This window comes from Grammomys surdaster, unplaced genomic scaffold, assembly GCF_004785775.1.
Source record: "Grammomys surdaster isolate TR1022 unplaced genomic scaffold, NIH_TR_1.0 125742, whole genome shotgun sequence".
In the NCBI taxonomy this organism is placed as follows: domain Eukaryota; kingdom Metazoa; phylum Chordata; class Mammalia; order Rodentia; family Muridae; genus Grammomys; species Grammomys surdaster.
Window position 1 is genome coordinate 1,536,626 of NW_021620574.1, and position 9,401 is coordinate 1,546,026.

The following is a 9,401-nucleotide window of genomic DNA, read 5'->3' on the forward strand; positions in this document are numbered from 1 at the left end:
GTTAAATGAAATACTTTTGGAGACAGAGGCAGGCAGATTGTGAGTTCAATGCCAGCTTGGTCTATAAAGTGGGTTCAAGGCCGGGGGTAGGGGCTACATAGTAAGCCCCTGTCTTAAAAACAACAACAATAACAAATATATTTTTTTAAATACTGGATGCCTGTGGTGTAATGAGAGCTTTCCTAAAGCAAGATGGGGAGTGAGGTCAGGAGAATTGCACAGAGCAGGCCTGGAGTGTGCACTACAGCAGCAGAAACCAGAGATCCTGCCCCAACAAGGGAAAAGTCAAGAATCGACGCCTGAAAGGTGTCCTCTCTAACCTCCACATCTTGCTAGGGACACAAGTGCACCCACAATCTCACACACACACACACACACACACTCCAAAGTTAATAAATGGTAAAAAGCAAACAAACAAACAAACAAACAAACCAAAAACCAATGTTTAACAAAAGCTCTCGACAGCAGTGAGTCCTGAGTTGGGACAAATAGAATTCTCTTCATTATCAACAAGCTCCTTGTTGTCCATCTCTTCCTGGTTCTCCTGGAGCCTGCTCTGTAATTCAGGCTGGCCTTTAACTCAGAGATCCACTTGCCTCTGCCTCCCCAGTCTCCAGTGCTGGGATTAAAAGCCTGTGCCACCACTGCCTGGCCAGTCGTGTTATTCTTGAGGCAAATAGAAGACAAACTAGTAAAAAGGTATAAACCAGAGATGAATGTGTCAAGGGATAGACGCTGAGTGGCTACTTTCCTGCTTATGTTTTGGAAGGAGAGATTGCACCAAGCTCTTATACTAGATGCATTTAAAGAAAGGGCTGTTCAGTGTTTCTGGTGAGAACCCTTCTAGTGCAGATTCTAACATAGCTTGTGGCTAGTCTGAGGCAGTGTGTCTCCATCACGTCAAAAGATGAGTGTCAGGGAAGGAAGGCGGGGACCTGGGTGTTCTTTCCTCTTTCCTTGGGATACTAAAATCCAGACTCATCTAGAGAGACTTCACGAGAGCTGCCTCTTGAGTTTCTGCCCATCTTTAAGTTTAACCTCCTAGATGACCCCGATCCAGATGTTTCCTTGAATGCAACGTTCTATCTCCTTTTCCTTTATGAGAAAGGATCTCAGAGAAAGTATCCTTAGGAATTAGGGAGTTGAGCGGATTAGCAAGTGGGGTGCATGCGAAGAAGCGCTGTTTATTAGCCATAAGATGGACTAGGGCAGGTTACAGCACTGGCCATACTCCACTTAGGCTCTGCCTAAGAAACCCCAGAGACTCCCTGGCCCGAGCCCTGTGGCCAGCGCAGCCAGAATGTGGCAAGGCCCCGGAGCTCGCTCGGGAGCCTCACCTCAGTGCCCACAGCCTGCTCTCCACACCGTGCCTCCGGATCCTCCAGCCCCCACACAGGCCCCCGCCTAGGCTCAGCTTCAGCACCGGCTGCTTTTGCTGCAGCCGCTGCCATGGTGATGGGTCTCGCGAGAACTGCCGCTCGCTGCCGCGCACTTCTCGCGCGATCGTGGAGGTGGGAAGTATCCCGGGCTTGAGGGGGGGTGGGTGTTCGCCGCACAGCTCCTGTTGCCGTCGCGGCTTCCGGTGCTAGGTGGAGGGAGGGCAGGAGGGAGCCGGGGAGCGGGCCAGCGGAGCAGCTTCGCCGCGGTCGGTTTGCGGAGCGGGAGGCAGCGGCCGGAGAGCCAGGCGGAACCTGCGGGGGCGGAGGCGGCGGTGGCAGCCGCGGCGCAGGGAGCAGGAACAGGTTCGGAGCTGGAGAGGGAAGGCGGGTCCGGGCAGGGAAGAGGCTGGGTAAGGGTGGGAGCCCGAGGCCCCTCGCCGTGGTCAGGCTCGCACCGCCTTGGCGAGGTGCCCGGGGGTGATCCTCGCAGAGCTGGGGACCCCAGCCCCGCTCCTGCCCCCGCAGCTGAAGGACGCCGAGCTGGGGTGGGGGCGGGGGGCGCACACGGATGTGTCCTCCGCCTCGCCCGAGGGGGCGACCTGGGCTGCAGAGGTGAGCTTTGGGTTGAGAGGGGAGGCAAGCTGGACCGGTGGGAGGTGACGCGGGGGCGGTGTGGCTGTTTGGATCTTTTCCTTGTGTTTTAAGGGCTGTGAGGAATGCTGCCTTTTCTCTCTTCCCTCCCCCGCCTGAGCTGTGGGGGGAACCAAAGAAAAGCCTTGCCGTGGTTATTCTCCCTCACCCATCGCGGGGCATGGGGCCCGGGGCTTAGCATCAGGGCCTACGGTGGGGGGCTCGGCTGCGCACGGCTCTCACGGAGGTTGCTTTGGGGTGTCGGGAAGGGCAGGTTGGGAAGAGGGCAGCAGGTGGGGAGAGGGTGGAGAGGAGGCTGGAGAAGGGGGAGGGGGACCTGAGCTAGCTTGGAGGAGAGAGGTGGGGCCTTCCTCCCCCAGGCGTAGCGGGGGCGGTCTCACCGACGGAGGGAGCATCTTGTCACTGGCCCTGAGTTTGTGTCTTCCAATCCGCTTTCTTTCTCTAGGAAGTACCAGGATTCCCGGAACAGAAAATGAAGCCATTGCTTACGCCAGTCCTTTGAAGGAAGGAGGGGGAGGTGGGGAGGTAAAGTTCCCTGTTCAAAACTCAGGGTCGTTTAGTTAAGTCGTAACTCTCTTTTTGGAGAGACTTGTTCTTTTTTGGGGGGTGGGGTGGGGGCGTTATATTACTGCTGGTCTCTGGGCCAGGAAGATTGTGGTGGAGTATGTGGTCAGGACTAAAGGAGAAAATAGAGAGGTCATTAGGGTGAGGGAGACAGGTAATGTAAAACCCGTCTCTGCCGCTGTTGGATTGGGTCACCCTTGGGTCCATGGCATGAAAGTTTTATTGGGAGGAGATCTGCAGGAGTCTGATTGCTTCAGTCATTGCAACAGGATAGAATCTAGTGTCTGCGTACCTCCATCTCTGTCCCCATTTGGGTAGATGGGGACTGTCTTTGCTACCATTTTGTCTTAGACCTGACTGGGACTAGTATCTCCACTTGTGTGCTCCAGCGGCCGTTGGGTTGGCCTTTTGCATATTGGACTTGAGCTTGCATACATTGCTAAAGGCCGTCTTAAGAAAGGCCGCGTCCACTTAGGTTCAGCTTTTCACAGAACGAGTCACCGAGCTTGGAGGCAGCTGGAAAAGGCTGCCTCCACGACACAGCAGGCTGTCGTGAGAGTTGAATGATACTGTTCGGGGCACACAGTCCCTCCTGCTGTCGTGCAGTTTTCCTTCTTTCTCTCTTTCCTTTTCCCTTCCCTTCTTTGTTTGTTTGAGACAAGGTCTCTCTGTATAGTCCCCTGCTTGCTCGCCTCAACCCAACAGCCACCTGCCTCTGTCGAGTGCCGAGGTTGACCTGGAAGCCGCAGCAGACTCTTACTTCCTTTTTTGAGATGGGCTGGGTTTGAACTTAAGAATCTTGCTTTTATAAGAAGAACACGGCATAGCAATGTATAGAACTGTGTAGGGTTTCTAGTTACTGCTTAAGGAAGAGGTAAGGGGGGCCGGGTGTGGTGACAGGCCTGTAATCTCAGCGCTAGGAAGATGGAAGGTGCAGACGGTAGGTAGACTTAGGCCAGCCTGGGTTACATAGCAAGATTGTCTCAAACAAAACAAAAATAAAGACCAACACAACTCTTTGACACATTTGGAGATAATTGAACAGTTGAGAAGCTTTGTCAGAAGTGTTCTCAGTATGTGTGTGTTCATGTGAACCTTTTCAGCACTTACAGTGAGGGGAACGGAGTTCAAGGACAGAGGCGTTCCCTATTGATGAGGAGACACTTCTTTAAAACCAGGGTTGTTAGAGCTGAGGCTGTGGCTCTGCTTCCTCACAGGACTTTGGGGTCGGAGCACACCAGTGCGTTTGGCACACGTGCTTTAGAGGTGGGATGCCACAATGATTAGAGCTGGGTTGCAGGGCAGACGAGATGGGGGCGGGCTCACCTCCTGCCTGTGCTGTCCCATGCTGTCCTATTGTATGCATTTGATAAATTACTTGTTGGAACTTAAGTTTGGCTTTCCCTTGTGGATAAGGAGTCATGGTAGCAGCTACCTAGCAGGCTGTCGTGAGAGTTGAATGATACTGTGCGGGGCACACAGCAAGTAAGTGTTACTGCAGTTAGTAGCCTCCGTCATAGAGCATAACACCAACACTCAGGGCAGCCAGAAAAGAGAGCAAGTTCATAGAAGAGCAGCGTGGGCCGATGTGGAGCGACAGTTATTACAGTGACTTTACTCGGTGCCTTGTGAGTGGTAACGTTTTCATCTTGTCTGTATCGGCTTCCAGTAGCAGCTCTTGGTGCTTCAGCAAGAGGTGAAGCTGGAGAAGGTCAGGGGCCGAGAGCATCCTCTGGGGGTCAGGGCCTGGGGTGATCCAGAGTAGTGTGGTTAGAAAGGCCACGTAGGGCTGGCTAGATGGTTCAGTGGATGAAAGCTGCCAGCAAGCTTGAAGACCTGGGTCTGATTCCGGACTCCTGCCCCAGGCCCACATGGAGAAGGAGAGAACGGATTCTTTCAGAGTCACTCTCTGGCTCCAGACAAAAATGATGTGAAAAGAAAGGAAAAAAATGTGTTTTTTTTGTTTTTTTTTTTTTTTTCGGTTTTTTCAAGACAGGGTTTCTCTGTGTAGCCCTGGCTGTCCTGGAACTCACTCTGTAGACCAGGCTGGCCTCGAACTCAGAAATCCACCTGCCTCTGCCTCCCAAGTGCTGGGATTAAAGGCGTGCGCCACCACCGCCCGGCTGAAAAAAATGTTTTTTAAGAAAAGCCACTCCATAGCTGTGTGTGACAAGTGAGACAGCATGCAGTCCTAGTACTTGGAAGGTAGAGGCAAGAAGAGTAGGAGATAGAGGCCAGCAGATGCTTGAATAACATAACGTCTTCCCTCCCCAGTTGCCTCAGTGCAGGGCTTGGTTGGTTGTTCAGAGGACTAGAGTTCAGTTCCCAGCACCCACTTCCGGGGTTACAACCCCTGAGCTTCATCTCCAGGAGACCCAGCAAAACTTGCATGCGCGTGCACACATATAATTTAATTAAAAAAAAAAAAAAAGGATGGGGCTGAGGAGATGGCTCATCAGTGAAGAGCACCTGCTCTTACAGAAGCCTCCAAGTTTGCTTCTTCGTCACCCACCTGAAGGCTCAGAACCGTCCTTAGCTTTAGTTCCAGGGACCCGATATCTTCTGTCTTAGTGGACACCAGGCAGGCACCTGATACACATGCATAAAGACAAAACATAGATGCACATAAAATAAATAAATCTTGTAAGAATAAGGGTGGGAGTGTAGCTTAGTTAGTGCTTCCTTGGTAAGTATGACTCTGGTGCTGCTACCCTTGGGAGATCAGAGGTAGCATCAGGAGTTAAAGACTGGGGCTGGAAAGATGGCTCAGTAGCTATCAGTATAGACTGTTCTTCTAGAGGACCTGGCCTTGATGTCCAGCATTTACCTGGCCTCTGCAGTCACTAGCCACAGAGGGGGAACACAGGCATCTATACAAGCAAAACACCACAAGTCATAAATAAAATTCTTTTAAAAAATTATAGTCATTTTCAGCTACACATTGAATTTGAGGCCAGCCTGGGATAAATGAGACCCTGTGTAACAAAACAAAAAATCTCAAGGGTGGAGGGGACTTGGAGGTGGTGACTGAACATCCTGGTAGAATTTAGAGGTTTTGTTTGCTGGGAACTCAGGGTCTCCACTGACTAACTTATCGCTTCTGTCCTTTGAGAATGTTAAGCTCTGTGTGTCTGTCTCATATATATCGTGTTAGGGTCCGGAGGTTATGCTATCCTTAGTTTTCTATCGAACCTTCTCCATTGTGAGATCTGTGGTGAATAGGGAGCTAATGAAACACTTCTATAATAAAAAGAGTCAGAGAACATTTGGAAAGAGTTCCAGAAAGTGAGGGCTTCCTTGGACATCATGACACCTTTAGTCCCAGCACTCTGGAGGCAGAGGCAGATGGACCTTTGAGCTTGAGGCCAGTCTGACTTACATAATGAGTTCCTATCTTTATTTTACTTGTTTGATTTTAAATCATTTTTATTTTATGTGCATTGGTGTTTTGCCAGCATGTATGTGAATGAAGGTATCAGAACCCCCTGGAACTGGAGTTACAGTTGTGAACTGCCATATTGGTGCTGGGAATTGAACTCGAGTCCTCTGAAAGAGCAGCCAGTGCTCTGAACAGCTGAGCTGTTTCTTGGCACTGAGACCCTATCCTTAAAAACCAACCAACCAACCAAATGAAACAAGGGCTTCAGGAGGCAGTGGGGCTTTGGGTTTAACACAGTGGTCCTCGACCTATGGGTCACCTAAAACTACAGGAAATACTAGATACTTAAAATTTAGAACAGTTGCAAAATTACAGTTAAGAAGTAGCAATGAAATAATTTTATGGTTGGGGTTCAGTATTAAAGGGTCACAGTGTTAGGAAGGTTGGGAACCACTGGTTGGCTTAGGTAAGGGCACTTGAAGCCTAGTCTGAAAACCTAAGTTTGAATCCTGGAACCTGTATGGTGCAAAGAACCCATGCTCAAAAGTTGTTCTTTAACCTCCACGTGTGATATGGTGCACACCTGCCTAAATACACCTCATACACATGAAACTAAAGTGTAAATAAACTAGAGAAGTGGGTCAGTAGCTGCTCCTACCCAGCACCCATATTGGGCATTTTCTGTCTCTTAACTTGAGCTCCAGGTGACCCAAAGCTCAGTCTCTTGTGGCCTCCCCTGTATCCACCTGCTCTCCTGTACACTCCCCGCTCTGCAGGATTGGTGGTGCTCACCTTTAATCCCAGTGCTAAGGAGGCAGAGACAGGAGGAGTTCAAGACAAGCCTGGTCTACAGAATTTGTTCCAGGCCAGCCAGGGCTACATAATGAGACCCCCAACGATGAATGGATAGATAAGATACATAGATAGATAGATAGATAGATAGATCTATCTATCTAACAATTTCCTGTCTCTTGGCGTTTGGCTGCACTCGTGCCTGTGGACCACACATGTAGGGGGTGGAAGAGGTCAGGAGAGCGTCAGACAGTCCCCTTGGAACAGGCCATCTTCCAGCCCCTGCAGCACTCCCCACCCCCCATCTCTGCCTCCTGAGTGCTGGGATTAAAGGCAAGGGCCACCACTGCCAGCTACAAACATTTGTGTGCGTTTCTTTTTCTTTTTTTTTTTTAAGTGAAGGGTTCATATTCTAGTTTGGGAAAGTATTGTCCAAGGTGTGACCTTTTGTGTAAATGTTCTTGAGTTTTCTTACAGATTTCTAGAAAGAGTATGTTCTAAAGAAATGGCTTAAGACTTGAGGGTTGTTGTCACTGAGCACCCCAGTTGGGTACAGGAGTGCCGGGGATGAGGGTCTTCGAAAGCTAGGTGGATAAAGATTCAGCGGTGACAAACAAAAACAAACACAGAGACAGTTTAAATCTGAGTGTATTTTTGTAGCTCTCAAACAAGGGTTCTTATACATAGAAAAAACAAATATTACAGCTCCTAAGAGACGTATACAAAAAACAATCATTATCATTTGACACAGTAAAACACAAGAATCATTCAAACATCAACTCTAAAAAGATATATTCAATAAATCACAAATAGAACAGGTAACATCATAATTATTATGTGACACAATAAAAAATCATTCAAATATTACAACTCTAAAAAGATGTATTCAGTGGGGCCGTCATCCAAGGCTAGTGGCAGATCTCCGAGAACAGGTTCATAAGTCTTTATAATCAAATATTGTTTAACATCTAATACCTAATATTTTTTATAAATCTTCAACACATAAATTTAAACTATTTTAATTCTTTTTATTTAAGACTTTCTTTACCGTATGCCAAAGCCTTCCTCTGATGACACACGTATAGCCATATAAAATTTTATTGTTGGAAAAGTTTTTTTTTTTTTTTTTTCTTGAGACAGGGTTTCTCTGTGTATCCCTGGCTGTCCTGGAACTCGCTCTGTAGACCAGGCTGGCCTCGAACTCAGAAATCTGCCTGCCTCTGCCTCCCAAGGGCTGGGATTAAAGGTGTGCGCCACCACTGCCTGGCGAAAAATTTTATTTATCATAATACTATTATATAGCTTTGTAAATGATTATAAAATAAAGCGTCAGTTTCCCTAGAGACAAGGTCATGTTGGTGACTCCATCTCAAGGGATGATTTCTTACCCATTTTCTTCGCTTAAGATCTTGGCGTAGGCCGGGCGGTGGTGGCGCACGCCTTTAATCCCAGCACTTGGGAGGCAGAGGCAGGCGGATTTCTGAGTTCGAGGCCAGCCTGGTCTACCAAGTGAGTTCCAGGACAGCCAGAACTACACAGAGAAACCCTGTCTTGAAAAAACCAAAAAAAAAAAAAAAAAGATCTTGGCGTAGGCTATCAAGAACATGTTATAAATAAATAAATAAATAAATAAATACTAAAATAAGTTGCCATGAAAACTATGGCTTAATGTTTTGTTCCTGACAAAACTTTTACAGCTGGTTCCAAGAGGCCTTGTTTTGAAGTTTTTACCTAGTCTGTAAAACTTGTCACACAAATTCTACTGGACAGGTTGTCTGTCCCCAAGAAGAGTCACATAACTGAGTGTGACAGGTCTTTTGGTGCCTTAGCTCTCCCATTGCTGGTAAGAGCCCAGCATACACACCCTTTTATTTATGTGTCAGCATCAGTTATGAGTGTTTACATTTAAAACGAGTCTAGGATGGAAGAGAACATTTGCTTTCTACTGCAAAAAATTTCTGTGTGTGATGGGGTATTGTGTAGCCTAGGCTAGCCTCAAACTAGCTGTGTAGTTGGAGATGTCTTTGAACTAATGATCCTTCTACCTCTGTGGTGCTGGGGTTGCAGGTATCTGCATCCACCCTGCTTTATCAGTGCTGGGGACTGAACCCTTGGCCTTGTGCATGACAGCTAAGCACCCCACTGACTGAGCTACGTTCCCAGTCCTGTCATTTTCTCCTTTTGAATAAAACATTTAGACGTGACCTTAAATAGAACTGTAAACTTCCATACAGAAAATATTTTATTGAGGAAAGTGGTCTCTTCTTCCTAGACAGCTAGTTAGCTTGTTGCTGCTGCTTTCCACTTTTTTCTTCAAGTGTAATTGGGCCTTTTCTTGTCTTTCTTTCTTTCTTTCTTTCTTTCTTTCTTTCTTTCTTTCTTTCCTCTTTCCCTCCCTCTCTCCCTCTCCTCTTCCTCCTCTTCCTCCTCCTCCTCTTCCTCCTCCTCCTTCTTCTTCCCCTCTCTCTCTCTCTCTCTCTCTCTCTCTCTCTCTCTCTCTCTCTCTCTCTCTCTTTCTTTGATTTGCCAGGTGGTGGTGGCCCATTTTAATCCCAGCACTCAGGAGGCAGAGGCAGGTGAGTCTTTGAGTTCGAGGCCAGCCTGGTCTACAGGGTGAGTTCCAGGGCAGCCAGGGC

General features: G+C 48.2%; 1 protein-coding gene across 2 annotated transcripts in view; it reads left to right on the plus strand.

Annotated features, from left to right (window-relative positions):
- The first annotated feature begins 1,627 nt into the window (after window positions 1–1,627).
- The window catches only part of Arf3 (ADP ribosylation factor 3), a 27,305-nt gene continuing 19,531 nt past the window's right edge, over window positions 1,628–9,401 (plus strand). The window contains exon 1 of one of the 2 annotated variants that reach the window (XM_028788294.1): window positions 1,628–1,742. The gene's annotated coding sequence lies outside the window, so the exon portion shown is untranslated. Of the gene's footprint in view, window positions 1,743–2,486; window positions 2,556–9,401 lie in introns of those variants that run through there. The other variant, XM_028788295.1, reaches the window with a different exon arrangement.